The sequence below is a fragment of the Rhineura floridana genome, chromosome 3 (genome assembly GCF_030035675.1).
Source record: "Rhineura floridana isolate rRhiFlo1 chromosome 3, rRhiFlo1.hap2, whole genome shotgun sequence".
Taxonomy (NCBI): Eukaryota; Metazoa; Chordata; class Lepidosauria; order Squamata; family Rhineuridae; genus Rhineura; species Rhineura floridana.
In genome coordinates, this window is record NC_084482.1 from 123135832 (window position 1) to 123154001 (window position 18170).

The 18170-nt window shown below is 42.6% G+C and overlaps 1 protein-coding gene across 2 annotated transcripts in view; it reads left to right on the forward strand.

Annotated features, from left to right (window-relative positions):
• Positions 1-627: 627 nt before the first annotated feature.
• N4BP3 (NEDD4 binding protein 3) overlaps positions 628-18170 on the forward strand; it is a 30757-nt gene continuing 13214 nt past the window's right edge. Inside the window, exon 1 of one of the 2 annotated variants that reach the window (XM_061617648.1) lies at positions 628-919. The gene's annotated coding sequence lies outside the window, so the exon portion shown is untranslated. The remainder of the gene's footprint in view (positions 920-18170) is intronic. The other variant, XM_061617650.1, reaches the window with a different exon arrangement.

The window sequence follows — 18170 nt, forward strand, 5'->3', positions numbered from 1 at the left end:
TGAAGATACAGAACAGCAATGTGGTGAAGTTTATTATCTTGAGTATATAATTTAAGTTATGGTTTCAAGCACTCATGGACCCAGATTCAAATTTAAATACTATCTATTGGACCACACTTGTTAAATACTGCATAGGTGTTATATTATCAAACACCTGTATTCTTGTGTGTTGCATACAGTTTTAAAAATGAAAACCATGAAGGGCAAGATCAGTCACACTACATAACTTCTGGAGTGAACCAGCCTTGAACCCGACCTTGCAAACATATTATGTTCAAAGTGCTATAATTTATATTTTAGGAAGATCAATTTCCAGTTTTTAATTGCCCCCCCCAAAGAGCTTTATCGTTGGCAACAACCACCACCCCTCTGATCTTTTCAAAGTGATGGGTCCTGGCTGTAATCGTTTGCTTTTGATGTCACAGATCCATACTTGCTTCCTGTTGTGTTTAATGGTTTTGCACTCAGAAGTTGTAATTTTTCTTGCTTTCAAGGGACAATTTAGCCACTTGTGCAGGTGTAATCTTACCTGACTCAGTGGGGCTACACCCAATGTAAATGTCCACTGAACACCGTAGGATGCAGCCTCCCCAACTCCCTTCATCTTTATTTGGAAGGCCCGAGTCTAGTTAAAGGATGTGAAGTCCAGGCCGCGCTTTGCCATTGCTCTTGCCGCAGCATAGCGAGCGCCGCTGCTTCCTTCACTATACGTGGGTAGGCGCAGATGCTGGGGCAATCCAGACCGGATTTTGTCTCCGCCCCAGCGGCGCAGCCAGAGACTCCCGGGCTGCTTGCCTACAGTGGGGTGTTTCAAATCTCAGCGAGGGAACGAAGATCTAACTGAGGGGCTGCAAGAGGAGATAGCGGAATGGAGTCTAATGCCGTCTAGCCCGGGATCAAGATGCAGGCAGCAATCATGGTGAGTCGCTGCTAGCCGCCGCTCTCATCTGAAAAGTTATATGGAGTCCCGCTCCGGTTGTGATTTGGCCAGCTGTCTGGGGGTTCTTTGTTCTCATCCCTTTTCCGACAGCAGCGATTGGTTTCCCTTCTCCCGGGTCTGAAACCCGGGGCGATCTAGTCCTCGCGTTTCTTTTGCACGTGGTTTCTCGACCGTCTCCAAATACAGCCCCAAGAGCTCCCTCCAGGGCAGAGTGGAGTCCCATCGATCTCCTTGGTGATCTGAGACGGGCTAAATTGGGCTCCCTTGGCGGGGGGCTAGCATATGGGGCCAGATGATGAATATTGGTGGGTGGTAATGAAGGGATCGAGGCACGCAGGGAGGGGGAGCCCTGCCTGCTGGTCTGGAAATGCTGCCTCGGGCTTTAGAGAGCCAAGGAGTTCGATTTCTTTCAGGCGTCTAAGGGGTGGCCAAAAGCAGGCGAAAGGACAGCAGGTTTTTCACCCCAGCGGAGGCGAATGGCGATCCTATAACTTGATGTTGTTGGGAGGAAAAGGCGCGTCCTTTTATTTGTGAGGGCGATCCTTCTTTGGAATTGCCTAGCAAAGACTCTGCGCATTAAAACTGCGTGTGTGGCAATAGCAATGGTGGTAGGGATTTCACCGATCGATGTTGGGAACTTCTCTCAGTGCAGAGGTTGCATCCCGGGTAACTTTACATTGTGACATTCATTCCGGGATAGTCGTAGGTCTGGATAAACCGGAACACGTTATTGTTGTGTGTGTGTTTGGGATTTTTTTTTAACCTACCAGCGCTTGACAAGTAAAACACGGTATGTGGAGGAGATCTGAGCAAATTGCCTCAAAATGTTTCTTGCCATCAAACACCCTGATAGTTTACTGCAGGATGGACTGACTGCCACACCTCTGAGGTTACAGCGTTTTTTCTTACCTGTATTGTATGAACAACCACATTAACAGCTCCCTGGAAATAAAGTAAAATCTGAAAAGCATTTTAGTGTGAAGTGCCATGTCTTTTAACAAAGAATGACACAAGCTCCAGATCATTTATTATGGATGAATAACCACATCACATTATTTAATAGCCCTGTTGCACTTTCAACCAAGGTGGTTAAAAGCAGAAGAGTAATTTTTTTTCATTCACCTTTCGATGTTCATTGCATGCTGTAATCCACTTTATCAACTGTAAGCATGAATCTGAGATGTGGCAGTTAATCTGGATAAATTAATCTTGAATCCAACCATATGATTTTGTATACCTGTCCTCTGTTATGCCTCTGCTGGTTCCATTGTAAATTATCCTCTCCGCCACTTGTCCCTCTGGCCTTTTATTCATAAGGAACCATGAAAACGATCATTCCCTTACATTGTGTTCTCTTGCACAGCACAGGACAGAGCATTCCATCTAGAGGCTCCTGCTGTGTGACCACTGAAGGCAAGTTATATATTGAAATTGTTAACTGGAGTGAATTGAGGGAAGCCACTGCAAGATTCCTTTTCTAGGAATCAAACCCTATTGTTGGAAGAGACCACCCTGATGGGTTGTGAAAGACCATGAGCAAAAGTTCTGGTCCCCAGTGTAAAAGGGCACCATACACTTCCATATGGCACTACACAAAACAAAACCAGTGGTTGGCTTGAATACATGACCTTTTTCTCTTTTACCTTCTTCAAAACAGTCATCCTCACAGTTTTTAATTTTGTAAAATTTTACTTTACCGAGCAGGAAATAATAAGCTTTCATTGATGAAAGGTATCTCTACTCCTTCCAGATTATAATAGCTGACATCCATTCATTCAACTTGAATATGGAAGGAAAAACCAAGTTGAGTGTCATCAGCATGTTGAAAACACCTGTCTCAAAATTTTTACAATATGCAGGTTGGATAGGAGAAGGGGCAAGATGGAACCATAAAGGATGTCATAGGAAGTATCCAGAACTAGGGATAGAGTAGAAATCTGTTTGTTTTTATTTTAATGCAAATCTACCTAATTTGCACTTCCTGAACCAATATACAGCTACTGTTCAAAATCTGTATTTCTCCAAACATGAGATGCTGTTCTAGAACCAAAAAAATGCGTACAAAAAAGGGTATGTATTAGGGAAAAGTGTGAACAAAAATGTGTATATTAGTGAAAATAACATTCAGAAATGCATTAGGGAAAATTGCCAGCAAAGATTCATGTATTCGGAGAAATGTGCACAAAAGGAGTAGTTGTGTGTACTTTTTAAAAAACTTGCAAACTGATGTGGAAATGGGGCAAAGCGAATTTAAGACTGGAAAAATGAGACTCTGAGAAAAACCAAAACTGGCAGATTCCTCCATTTCTATCAGTACAGATTATAGATATCTACCATTACCCCTGGAATTATTATTATTATTATTATTATGTATTGCATTTGTATACTGCCCCATAGCCAAAACTCTGAGTGGTTTACAACAATTAAAAACATTAAAAACAAATACACAAATTTAAAAACACTTAAAAAAACAATTTAAAAACACATGCTAAAATGCCTGGGAGAAGAGGCATTTTGGCAGTGGTAGAATCCCTTGTGAGCAATCCCACAGACACATGCCAGGTCACGTTGTCATAACTCCAACACATTATCAGCAGTATCAAGTAATTGGGTTAGAGAGGATGGAAAGGCAGGACCATTAATCCACTCCCCCCAGTGGCATCCCCCTTGGTAGATCAAGCTATACAATACAGAATGCAATTTGCCAGAAGCAGAGAGTGGGTACACTGCAAAAATAGCTTGAAATGACTCATACTACAAGCCAAGCCACACACTGCAGGGGAATACAAAAGCCCCCAGGCTCAGTGATCATTGGGGGAAATTCCCAACCCAGTCAAACCCTGAAAGTCTAATAAGATCAACATTGTGCAAATTCTTTTGTTGAGTTTTAGGCATAGATCATCAAGCAGTGCCACAAGCAAAGTATAACCCAGATCAGAAACAAGATTGGCTTTGGTCCAGGAGGCCATTTACATTTCATTACTACAACTGTTTGGATGGCTCATATGAGGGTATTTTCTTCTTCACTTGGTTTACCAGATCTTGTTTGATGTGTGCAGGAAAATGTCTCAGAATATTTGTCGAACAGCGAAGGTTGGAGTAGTGTTTATTAGATCCTTTGCCATGACCAAGAAATCCAAGCCAAGTTTGTGGGGTTGTAAACTCAGATAAGAGCTTTATAATGCTCTTGAGTTTGCATGTGTTGCTCTTTGGAGATCACTTTGATGCTTTGTACCGCAAGTTTGTAAAACACAGCAAGGTAGTTATCACATTCATGTTGTTCTGACTTTATCTTCTCACTTTTAATAATATGATGTGTTATAGCAGAAGGTAAATACTGTGCTGATGTTAAATTGATGGGCACTTTCCCCTGCAGGAATGGTTTGCTGCAATACCTGATGGTCTTTTTGGCAGACATAGATATTCTTCTTTTTTGCATTCCCCCTCCCCACGTAATGACAACAGAAGATTTATGTAACTTTAACGTTGACAATGAGGACATTGAACTTGTCAAGGATTATCAATACCTCGGCACAGTCATTAACCAAAATGGAGACAATAGTCAAGAAATCAGAAGAAGGCTAGGACTGGGGAGGGCACCTATGAGAGAACTAGAAAAGGTCCTCAAATGCAAAGATGTATCACTGAACACTAAAGTCAGGATCATTCAGACCATGGTATTTCTGATCTCTATGTATGGATGTGAAAGTTGTAAAGTGAAAAAAGCGGATAAGAGAAAAATCAACTCATTTGAAATGTGGTGTTGGAGGAGAGATTTGGACATACCATGGACCGCGAAAAAGACAAATAATTGGGTGTCAGAACAAATAAAACCAGAACTGTCACTAGAAGCTAAAATGATGAAACTGAGGTTATCATACTTTGGACACATAATGAGAAGATATGATTCACTAGAAAAGACCATAATGCTGGGAAAAACAGAAGGGAGTAGAAAAAGAGGAAGGCCAAACAAGAGATGGATTGATTCCATAAAGGAAGCCATAGACCTGAACTTACAAGATCTGAACAGGGTCGTTCATGACAGATGCTATTGGAGGTCACTGATTCATAGGGTCACCATAAGTCGTAATCGACTTGAAGGCACATAACAACAACAGAGTCCCTCCATTGTGTAGCTAACAACATGGAATAGGATGTACTTATTGGGCCTAGACCATAACAATTTGGTTGATTCAAAATATATTATGCATAGAATACATGTAATACAGTTGGAAGGGGCTTATAAGGCCGTCAAGCCCAATCCCCAGCTCAGTGAAGGTATCATATCAATTACTATTTAAAAATGTGTTTATTTGAAGAAAAAACTACAACAATGCAGTTTGTGTGTTCTGATCTAACCCAAGATTTGAGGACTTGCAGAATTTGTAGTGTCTTTGGCAAAGCATAGCATCATGGCAGGAGGAAACATGTGGATAACTAGAGTCTAAGCAGATGACAGAGGGTTAATGAACCTATGTTAGTCATGCTGATTAACTTCAATGAGTCTACTCTGAGCAGGACTAAGATTGAATACCACCCAGAAGCTCCATCCTCTACCTTTTGCATTTTACTTGTGCTCATTTAAATATAACTAACCAAAGATATGATAGAATCTTCTTTAAAAATAAAAGCAAAGATTTCTCAAGAATGTAAGTTCTCCCTCAGAAACCGGATTTTGTTTGGTAGTCTGCACACATAAAATCTAGGAAGAGCTACAGTGTAGTACTTGAGCACATACTTCATATGCAGAAGGTCCCAGTTCAGCCCCTAAATCTCCATTCGAAAAGGATATCAGGTTCCCATTTCCTACAAGGGTTAGGGAAAACATGTCTGGTTGAAGGTCTTGGAGAATCACTGTCGAACAGAGTGGGCTGGATGGACCAGTATACATATTTGGTTTTCATAACTGAGCATTCTCTTCGTAGGATATCTTAGCAGTCATTTTCCTTCTCCATTGTTTTTTTTTGCTTAGCAATTAGACTGTTGGCTACTTGAAAACAAATTCACACAACCTCAGTCTCTGTCATCCTGTTGTTCTGAATGGTATAGTCCAGAAGAGCAAGGCTGAGGATTAGTTATAGAAAATGCTTTCACTATAGTTGCAGGTTCTCTTGTGTATATGGAGCCTTTTTGCTTCTTTCCAGGACAATTAGGGTCATGCATATCCTGCACATTAGCATTATAATGAATTTGGTTTGGGTGTCTATGAGTGTTCTGTCTAGTGCAGGGATGGGCAACCTGTAGTTCTCCCAGATGTTGTTGGACTCCAGCTCCCATCAGTCCTGACTACTGGTCATGCCGTCTGGAGCTTGATGGGGATTTGGAGATCAGCAACACCAGGAGGGCCACAGGTTTGCTATTTCCAGTCTAGCGGTTGAGCAATTATATAGCTGCATTTGTTCCCTTTCTGAAGGAGAGTTGATCAGTGCAGAAGCCAAGTCTGAGAATACTCATACTCAAAGGAATATCTAGATATTGCTTCTGACCTTAAATGTTCCAAACATAGTCAACTGTACCTGCCTGGGGGTTTCATAAGCTGCTTCCTGTGAAATGGCTATTTTTAGACTCAGAAGGATATTGGAAACACTAGCTACTTCCTTGTTTCAACTGTTGCCTCACCTTCGTTAGAGAGGGAACTGCACAGTTTATATGGGCAGTTTATGGAATAACTCTCTCTTGTTCTTGGGGTGTTGGTCTTGTTTGAAAGGATCTCGTTGGTGAACTTCTGTAGAGCGAGATGTGTCTGCTGTTGGCACTTCTACCCTGTAACCTGTGTGCAGACATTTTGGGGACCTACAATTGGGTGTGGCTTCCCAGAGTGTACACTGGATGTACATAGAGCAGTTGTCCTGTTGTTTTTTCCTGCATGGAATTGCATTCTGCATTGCAGTGGCTCTTGGAGCAACTTCCACACAGTGGCTATTGCAAGCTAACAGCATTAGATGGCCCACTATGGGCTCATCTACATGGTGGTTTATATATATCTTTATTGTTACGGTCGGTGACCAGCATAGTACATGGTGGTTTAGTGTGTGTTTGATGCTACTGACATCTCATTTTAATTTGCATGGTTCACATGACTTTACCGGCAAACAGAAGCTATTACGCAGTTTTTCCCGTGTAAGTCCGTACTAACCCAATCTGCTGATAATATGAAAAGTTTAGAACAATACGGCTCCACTCCGCTCCACACATCTTTGAAGATGGTTTGCTTTGATGGTTTTAGTGGGCAGGTGAATCATCACTTTCAGCTATATCTCCTTTCTCTGCCCACTAACTCTCCCATGAATTCCATTTTGTTTCCGGTGGTTTATCTAGCAACTTCTGACTACTCTGTCCTACCCCCTTCATAGTTTGCTGCAGCCCTCCTTTCTTTCCTCCAACTAAACTTCCTTCACTCCTTGTAACTAGCGATGGGAACTGCAATTGGATTTTATCATTCTTTCTCATATTCCCTATCTTTGCGGAGAGAATTTTGAAGTAACATCTCTCTGTGTCTGGTTTCCAATTTTTCCTCCTAAAAATTCTAAAGTGGATTTTTTTTAATTGCCTCAAAAATATCAATACTGATATTTTCTGAAAATATTGATATTTTATTTAACATATTGATATTATATTGATTTGTTTTTCCAGTGGGGAAAAATTAACTGAGAAAAAGCAAGGGGAAGCGGAGAAAGGGGGGCAGATGACCCCACTTTTTTTCAACTGCTAACCTTCAGGAAGTGGTGGGGGCAGGAGGAAATGGAAATACTGCGCAGGTCAAAAATATTTGCACATCTCCAGTAACTGAGGAACTGGAGGGAGTAAAAATGTAAAATTAGAGGGCGGGGCCACAAGGAAAAAGTGACACTAATCCTTCCCAGAGGAACACCTACTTGCGTGAATAGAAAACAACAGATTTAAAGCTACCATTGAGCAGGAAGTGTGGACCTTGCAGGCCTATTAGGATGGTAAAAGCAGTGTATTTGCTATGAATAAATGCTCCCATGTGGATAAGCCCTGTATTAGGCTGATGGGCAATCCTGGCAGGAAATTTTAATCATCTGGATGAGAGGGAATTGACTTGGCTGTAATGTTTGTCCTGGCTGTCATATTGACGGAAACTTGCAGTTGCTCCATCTCAAAAAAGATGTTGTAGGTCCAGAAGAAGTGCAGAAAAGGGTGGTCAAAATTATCAAGTGTTGAAAAACCACCCTTTGAGGGAGGAAAGGGTAAAATATTTGGGGCGATTTCACTTATAAAAACATGGTTTTTAAAATAATGTATAGTGTAGAAAGGGTAGGTAGAGTGATTCCCCCCATCCGCTTTCACAATACTAGATCCTGAGGTCATCCAATTGATTTTGGTGCTTAAAAGCAAAAAAGTGGCAGAGCAGTTTTTAAACTGATTGCAGGGAGGAAAACAACAGGAGCTGAGGGGGGTCCAACAAAGTATAACCCCAGATCAGAAACAAGATTGGGATGAAGATAAAACAGGTGAAAATTTAAATGGGGCACAGGATAGCAATTCAGAGAGGCAGGCCAAAAAACAAGTATGAAAGAGATACTATGTACAAGTGTTTATATGCTAATGCTAGAAGCCTCCGCGCCAAGATAGGTGAACTGGAGTGCTTGGTCTTGGAGGATGGCATTGATATAGTAGCCTAATAGAAACCTGGTGGAATGGAGAGAATCAGTGGTTCATGGTTATCTCGGCATATAAATGCTATAGGAAAGATAGGAAGGGTGTACTGGAGGTGGTGCCGCTGTGTCCAGCAAGCTAGAGTCCAGCAAGCTAGAAATTCCAAAAGGGGTCTCCTCCATGGAATTTTTATGGGTGGAGAGACTAGGCCCCAAGAGTAATTTAATACCGGGGAAGTGCTATCATCCCCCTGATCAAAATGCTCAGGGAGATCTTGAGATGAAGAATGAAATCAAGAAAGCATCCAAAAGAGATAATATTGTTGTAATGGGTGATTTCAACTACCTTAATATAGACTGGCTACATATGTGTTCCAGTCATGACAAAGAGGTAACATTTCTAGATACTCTAAATGACTACGCCCTAGAACAGTCAGTCATGGAACTGACCACAGGGGTTGTAACCCTGGACTTAATCTTGAATGGTGCCGAGATCCTGGTGCAATATGTGTTGTCGAACCAATTGGGAGCAGTGACCATAGTGCTATTAAATTAAACATACATGCCAAGAAAATCCACCACAGCAACTTTTTGCTTCAAAAGAGGAAACTTCCAAAAAAGAGTGGATTGGTAAAAAGGAAGTTAAAAGTGAACATCAATAAATCACTCAATAAAACGTTAAATCACTCAATAAAATGTCAAATCACTCAAAAATGCTTGGGAGTTGTTTAAAACCAATATTAGGAGTTCAGCTGGAATGTATACCATAGATCAGTAAAGGTACCTCCAAGGCAAAGAGGAGGCCAGCATGATCACAGCATGAGCAGAGTCAAAGTTGCTATCAGAGACAATAACGCTTCCTTGTCTAAGTCTTGTCCAAATGTGAACAAAGAAGAACACAAACTCTGACAAAAGAAGTGCAAGGAAATAATACAGGATGCCAAAAAGAAATTGAGAAGCATATTGCCAAAAACATAAAAGACCACCACCAACAAAATATTTAAATACATTCAGAGCAGGAGACCGTCTAGCGAGGCAGTTGGACCCTTGGATGACAAGGGAGTATGCTAAAGGAGGATAAGGAGATTGCAAAGGAGCTGAACGGTTTTTTTGCATCTGTCTTCCCAGCAGAATATATAGGGCAGATCCCTGTGCTTGAGCTAACTTTTGCAGGAATGGAGTCTGAGGAAGTAGGCTGATAGTGGTGATGAGAGATAAAGTTCTAGGCCTATTAGACAAAATGAAAACTAACAAATTGCCAGGTCCAGATGGTATCCACCTCAGAGTTCCCAAAAAACTCAAATGTGAAATTGCTGATCTTCTAACAAAAATATGCAACTTGTCCCTCAGATCAGCCTCCATACCTGAAGACTGGAGGGTGGCCAATGTAACACCAATTTTTAAAAAGGGATCTGGGAGGTGGATCCTGGAAATTACAGGCCAGTTAGCTTAACATCTGTCCCAGGAAAACTGGTTTTGACAGTTTTATTAAAGATAAAATAACCAATCATATAGAAGAACAAGCCTTACTGAAGCAGAGCCAACATGGCCTCTGCAAGAGTAAGTCTTGTCTCACCAACCTATTAGAGTTTTTGAGAGTGCCAACATGTATAGAGATAGAGGTGATCCGGCTGACATAGTGTTCGAAAACCTTTTGACAAGGTCCCTCACCAAAGACTCCTGAATAAGCTTAGCAGTCATGGAATAAGAGGGGTCCTCTTGTGGATCAGGAACTGGCTAGCAAACAGAAAGCAGAGAGCAGGAATAAATGGACAGTTCTCCTAATGGAGGGATGTAGAAAGTGGAGTCCCCCAAGGATCAGTATTGGGGCATGTGCTTTTTAACTTGTTCATAAACTATTTAGAGTTAGAGGTGAGCAGTGAAATGGCCAGGTTTGCTGATGATGCTAAACTGTTCAGGGTAGTTAAAAAACGGTGATTGTGAAGAGCTCCAAAGGGACCTCTTCAAACGAAGTGAATAGGCAGTAAAATGGCAAATGCAATTTAATGTGAGCGAGTGTAATGCATGTCGGGGCAAAAAAGCTTAACTTCACATATACTCCATGGAGTCCGAACTGGTAGTGCCTGACAAGGAACAAGACCTTGGCGTCATAGTGGACAACTCTATGAAAACATTAACCCAGTATGCGACAGTTGTGAAAAAGGTGAATTCCATGCTAGGGATCATTAGGGCTGCCTTCACACATGGGGCTTAATGTTACTTTTGTGGATTAAAATGGTAGTGTTTCTGTCATGATTTCTAAAATTCCCTTCACACTGCAACCTTGTTTTTGTCCTTCACCCATTGTACACAAGCACAATGTAGTTTCCCCAAAATTCACTGCTTGAGTTAGTGTCTGGACACAGGGGTGCGTGTGGGAAAAGGAAGAAGGGAATGCTGCTACCAGCACCTACACTGGTACAGTTTTTGTCAGGCAAAAAAATAAAAATAAAAAAAATGATGCGAGCCTAAAGGGTAGGAATGCACTGCATGCTGGGATGCCTGTCATGTGAGCGGCTACAGGTAGCACAAAATTCCCACAATTTTCCGGGTTCCCAAATTTGCAAACAGATTATTTCTGGTATCATTTATCACGAAAATGAGCACTAAACGTACACTATATTCCACTATATTTCCAGAACTAAGTTTTGCGTCATGTGCAAAATCAAATAAAACACACAAATTACCAGGTAAGAAATTGTTGGAATAATGGAATAAACTTCAGTGTGAAAGCTGCCTAGGAAAGGAACTGAAAATAAAACTACCAATATCATAATGCCATTATACAAAGCTATGGTGTGACCAAATACTGTGTATGGGTCTGGTCACCTCACCTCAAAAAGGATACTGTAGAGTTGGAAAAGATTCAAAAAAGGGCAAGAAAGGGATGGAGTGACTCCCCTATGAGGAAATGCTGCAGTATTTGAGGTTTTTAGTTTAGAGAAGAGGTGAGTGACATGATAGAAGTTTATAAAATTATGCATGGCATGGAGAAAGTGGATAGAGAAAAGTTTTTCTCCCTCTCTCATAACACTAGAACTCGTGGACATGCAGTGACACTGAATGCTGTAAGATTCAGGACAGATAAAAGAAAGTACTTCTTCACGCAGTGCATAGTTGAGCAATGGAAAATGATCCTAAAGGAGACAGTGATGGCCACCAACTTGGAGGGCTTTTTAAAAGCCTCTTTTAGGCAAATTCGTGGAGCATAAGACTATCAAAGGCTACTAGCCACAATGGCTATGCTCTGCCTCCACAGTTGGAGGCTTCTGAATACTAATTGTTGGAAACCACAGAAGGGGAGAGTGCTCTTGTGTTCATGTCCTGCTTACGGGCCTCCCATGGGCATCTTGTTTACTACAGTGAGAACAGGATGCTGGACAAGACGGGCCATTGGCCTGATTCCACAGGCTCTTCTTATGTTCCTAATTGTTTGACAATAAATTCAGAACAGACAAAAGAAAATATGCAAACTAGGTGTGGTGATGGCCACTGGTTTACCTAATGGCTTTATTTATTTATTTAAAAGGGTGTTAGACAAATATATGAAGAACAGCTTATCAATGGGCTTTAGCCATAATAGCTAAATAGCACCACCAGATTTACAAGACTATAGCACTGGATTCCAGTTGTTTGGTAGTGATGGTGAAACAACAGGAGAGGGCTGATGTCTTCACGCCTTGCTGTGGGCTCCCCAGAAGTATCTAGGCAGCCACTGTTGGGTATAGAATGCTGGACTAGATGGAGCTTTGGTCTGATTCAGAAAGCCTCGTCTACTGTTCTTACAACACCCAGGGCCTCCTTTAGATGTTCATAAATCATGGCAGGCTTTTAAAAATCTGATACTGATTTAGAAGTCAAATAATGACAGCCACATTTTGGAGTCTCTTAATTTGCCTTCTGGTTTCTGAGCTTTGGCAAAAACTGCAGTCACATTTTCAGTAATTTTTCACACCATGAAGCTTATCGTCTTCAAAAAGAGACAATATTAGCAATGACATTCTCAGGGGAGACCAAGAGTTCCTTGGCCCAGAAATGTTACAGCCCACACAAGTACTATATTAGCATGTTTGCATATATAAGTATCAGCCTTTAGTGTCAGGAATCCTTGAACCTGGCTTACTCTGAGAACTGGGCAAGAACCATGTCCATTTAGCCACCACCTCATTCTTACATTATGTGTCTCCAGATCTCAAATAGCTCCTGTAGCCTCTTGCTTTGCTTCACTCTATTGTGTGTCCTTGGTCCTAGTTATCCCTTGCCTCTCAGTATGTTTCTTTTCCTGCTTGCAGTCTTTGTTTGTGCAACAGAAGTCACCCATGCATTCCTTCTAGATTCTGAACTATGGATGGTTTCAGATGCTGCAGGGGAGCACTGAAAAGAGAATGGTGTATGAGCTGGGTGCATATGTAAGCACCTAGAAGAATGGAAGGAGGATGTGCAAATCACTCATACATTTTTTCAGCAATTCTGGGCAATATCCAAAGCCACCTTAAGTTTTCCAGACTTTGCCTGCTTCAGCTTTGAATCTGCTTGATGTACCTGCCCTTGCCTTAGCCCTGACCACTTGTACTGCCAATCCATCTAGCCCTGTCAATTTATGAAATTACTCATTTGCCCAGTTTTTCCTATTCTTGCAAATACTTATTAGAACATAAGAACAACAGAAGAACCCTGCTGCATCAGGCCAAAGAAGGCCCATCTAGTCCAGCATCCTGTTCTTGCAGTTGCCAACCAGATGCCGATGGGAAGCGTGCAGCATCAGAGGCAGGGCTGGCGCCAGAGGACGGCCAGGTTGGGCCCTGGCTGAGGGCCCCTGCAGCCCAGAGGGGCCCCTGAAGGGTCCCTCCTTAGGGTAGAAGGGTAGCACTCCCATTCCACAGTCCATGGCAGCGTTGGCTCCTGACATTGCTGCGGATCGCAGAGAGGGAGCTCCCAGGCACACCAGCCTCCCCAATATAGTCAGTGCAGGCTTCAATAAGCCTGCACTCATGCGCCACCTACCTCTCCTGTCGCTGTAAATGATGTGCCTACTGTCCGTGCATGCCTGCCATCAACTAAGATGGTGACGGGCTTTTCTAAGGGGCTGATGCTCCTGCTACCATCTTGGTTGATGGCAGGCACGTGCATGCAATGTGCATGTTATTCACAGGGACGGGTAGGTGGGATGTGCGGGCGAGCTTATTAGCCCCACATAGCCTGTATGGGGGGGGTTGGACTAGGGTGCTGTAGGCCTGGGGCAGCCTAGTGCCCAAGGGCCCAGTCATGCCTGGCACTGGCCCTGTTCAGAGGCATACTCCCTCCATCACTGAGATGCAGTTGTCATAGCAAGTAGCTCTTGGTAGCCCTATCTATAATTAATTTGTCTAATCCTTTTTTAAAGTCATCCATGTTAGTGGCCAACACTACATATCATAGAATCATAGAGTTGGAAGGGGCCTTGTAGGCCATCGAGTCCAACCCCCTGCTCACAGCAGGAAATTCACAGCTAGAGCATCTCCCGCAGATAGCTGTCCACCCTTTGCTTGAAGACATCCAGCGAAGGGGATCCCACTACCTCCCTAGGCAGTCGGTTCCATTGCCGAACTGCCCTTACTGTCAAGAAGTTCCTTCTAATGTCCAGTCTGAATCTATGCTCCTGCAACTTAAAACCATTAGACCTAGTCCTACCCTCTGGGGCAGCAGAGAACAAATCTGTACCCTCCTCTATGTGATAGCCCTTCAGGTACTTAAAGAGTGCAATCATGTCACCCCTCAGCCTTCTCTTCACCAGACTGAACATGCCAAGTTCCTTCAACCTTTCCTCATAAGACTTGTTCTCCATACCGGCTATCATCCTCGTTGCCCTCTTCTGAACCCGCTCTAACTTGTCTATATCTTTCTTAAAATGAGGCGCCCAGAACTGAACGCAGTATTCCAGATGAGGCCTGACCAATGCAGAATATAGTGGGACTATTACTTCCCTCGACCTGGAAACTATAGCTCTGTTTATGCAGCCCAAAACCGTGTTTGCCTTTTTTGCCGCAGCATCACACTGCTGGGTCATGTTCAACTTGCGATCCACTACAATTCCAAGGTCCTTCTCACACGCACTACTGCTAAGCCGGGTATTTCCTATCCTGTACCCGTGCATTTTATTTTTGTGGCCTAAATGCAGAATCCTGCATTTGTCTTTATTGAATGTCCTTTTATTAATTTCAGCCCAATTTTCTAGTCTATCCAGGTCCCTTTGGATTTTATTCCTGTCTTCCATTGCGTTAGCTATCCCTCCCAGTTTTGTATCATTTCGTATTATTTAACTAGTCCCTGTGTGAAGGAGTACTTTCTTGTGCTCTTTGTCTGTTTTCCAACATTCAGCTTCATTGGGTTCTAGTATTATGAGAGAGGCAGAAAAACGTCTCCCTATTTCCTTTCTTCATACCACACACCATCTTATATACCTCTGTTGTGTCCCTCTTTACCTGCCTTTTTTTTTTCTAAACTAAAAAGCTCCAGATGTAACCTTTCCTCCTAGGAGAGTTGCTGCAATCCTTTGGTTGCCCTTTTCTGGATCTTTTCTAGCTCTACAATACCCTTTTTGAGGTGAGGTGACCAGAACTCTACACGGTATTCCAAGTGAGGTCTCACCACCATAGATTTGTATAATGGCACAATTGTTAGGGGGGGCTTATCCTACAGGAGGCACCAGTACTAATGAGTATGTGACAAAATGAAGTGTTAGATCAGATGTTATTGAAGTCTGCAGTGGTCAGACTTTTGGCAGCTCCTGCACTGAATCAGTCCCTTGCCTCAATTCTTTTCTTAGCACACATATTATCTCCACAAGAATTTCCAATTTAACCCAGTCTAGGATGGTGGCAATCACTGTAATTGCAAAGAAAAATGAAAAGTCATGCAAAGTGTATGTTGTTAGATACTATATCTCAAAAATGCCATACCCCCATTTTCATAATGTGATAGAATTTTGCCCTAAGGCTTGAAGTGTTTATTTTCCTCTAGCTATGCAATACCAATTATTCTTGCCCTACTCACCATTTATAGAAAAGTATAGCCCAATTTCTCTTGGTTAAATTCGCATCCCCAGTTATAATCCGTGCTGGAGGTTTTCATAAGTCAATTAGAAATTATGTGAAAGAGGGTAACCTTGAATCGTTTTGGAATTAGCACATGGGCAAAGCAATCCTACACTTTGATTATGCTGGGGTGGGGAGAGAGAGATACACTGCCACTACACTGGTGAAACATCCCCTTATCCTATATTCACTAAGTCCGGGAAAGGAGGGGAAAAACACACACCCGGAAAATACGAAATAGCATAAAAAAGACAGACATGCACCACCGCCAGCATCCCTGGGAACACTGCCAGTACCCTCCATTCAAGGACTATGCCGGCAATGCGCTCGCATAACACAGCACCCAAGTAACTTCTTGGGCAGGAGGCTTGCAAACAGCACATGCAACCCAGTAGTGGTCGGTGTGGTGAGATTATATCGCTCCCCTGACCTCCCTGAGGTTGCGTTGCTGCTGCATACTGAGATGGAGAGGGGCGAGAGGCAAGATAGTGATGAGAGGAGCACAATGCCAAGGCGCCTGCAGGAGTGCCAGATTGAATCTGCCAGTGTGTTTGCGCTGTTCTAACCTCGCTGCAGCGCTGCCTCACCCCTCTCCCTGCCACTATGCAGCAGTGACTCAGCTGGAAGGAGGTCAGATGAGCAGTGCAGTCCCCACCACACTGTCCACTATTAATGCCACTCTTCCAAAGACAGGGATTCATAATCCAGCCAGGGAAATAGAAACTCTCACCAAGCAGCCAAAGGGAGAGGCTGAGCCATGCCACAAAGGCAGCTACAGACACTTGCTGACAGCAGCAAATTTCAACGACTCACTGCATAGGGCATGGGGCTGGGAAGCAGGATATGAGAGTTCGAGCCCTACTGAGGGGAAGGGGTGAAGAGGTCCACACTCAACTTTTGTATGCCTAGCACACTACCCGCCACCACCACAAAAAAGTAGCATTGGGGCAAAACAGAGGGAGCTCCTAAAACCTGACCCACACTGCAAATTCCGCAGAGCAAATACCCTAACCACTCAGCCAGAGCAGTAGACAGTAATCAAGAGGTATTTGTTTTCCTCCCATCCCCAGCCTGAACATGCAGTTACAGATGCCAGGAGCTCATAGGCTGCAGGATGAGTATGCTGGAGGCCCCTGGTTCAAACCCAGGGTACCCACACTAGAGAAGGTGGGGAATGCTCCCCTCACATCCAGGCACATCTAGAGCCAGTCAGGAGGAGTGCTGCATGGACATCAGCCTGGCTCCTGCATGGGGCAGCTATCTCTTTTCACTCACTTCCTCTCTCTCTTTGGCAGCCTAGGTTCCATCCCCCTCTTTGTCAGATAGGCCAGCCTCGCCAGGTAGCATCCCAACAGTACTTATTGTCCCTCCCTATAAAGCATTGCATTCACTGAGCAGAGTAAATCTGGCAGGATGAATATCTTCAGAACTAAAATAAAAGGATTTATAAAAATGTATGTATGAGGATATAACTCTGTATGTGAAGCATGGACAAGAGGTCAAATGGAAGAAACAAAATGTGAGGTTTGGAGAAGAATGAACTGGATAGGAAGGAAACCAGTGAAGGCATATTTGGGTAGATTTGGAGATATATGAAGACTGCAGAACAGTTTGAAGAAGTATGACAGAGCGCATCTAAAGCCTAGGACCGGAGGAATGTGATATTTTATATGACAAGGCACATTCTTCAGGACATGAATGAAGGAAAACTTAAAGGAAAAGGAGCAAGAGGAAGACTCAGATACAACTACATATGGCAAATTAAAGAAAAGGGTGGAGACCTCGCTGTCCTAAAAAAGTTTCAGAAGACAGGGAACAGCTAAGCGTTTTTTGACATCAATCAATGGACTGAACTCTAGAGAAAGAGCCAGGAAGTGGAAGGAAGTGGCTTCCATCCTAGTAGGCATAACAGGTCTGATTGAGGGATTTACATACAGTCAATGCATCACAATCCCAGTGTGAGCGAAACAGGTTCAGCAGCGTGAACCAGCTGAACTTCGTTTTATTTGAATTTGTATACCAATTTTCTAAATGACTGCACTCAAGGATTTACAACCTTAAGAAATGACAAAGCATATAACAAAAATAATTGTCATCCTGTAACAATTCAAAATATAGCAAAAAAAATTAACATTCAAGAATCTGTTTTACAAATAAAATCAACAAAACAGCAGCAAATGGCAATAGAACAAAATCACTCCATCAGTTAACCATGAAATAATTAGGAACCAAGATAGTATCAGCAAATATTTATTTTATTTTATTCCATATATGAATTGCTTAATATAAATTATCTAACAACAATTTAACAATAAAAACATATAGATATAACAATCTCCTATATAAAAACTATTTCCTATAAAAACTATTTCAAATTCAATATGTTAACTGGCAATGAGTGCAATTCTTTCAGCAATGGTGTAACATGGTCATGATAATCTGTCCCAGGGAGCTGTTGAGCTGCTGCATTTTGCAGGAACTGCAATTTCTGGGCCAACCTCACACAGAGCTTATTACAGTAGTCCAACATGGAGGTTA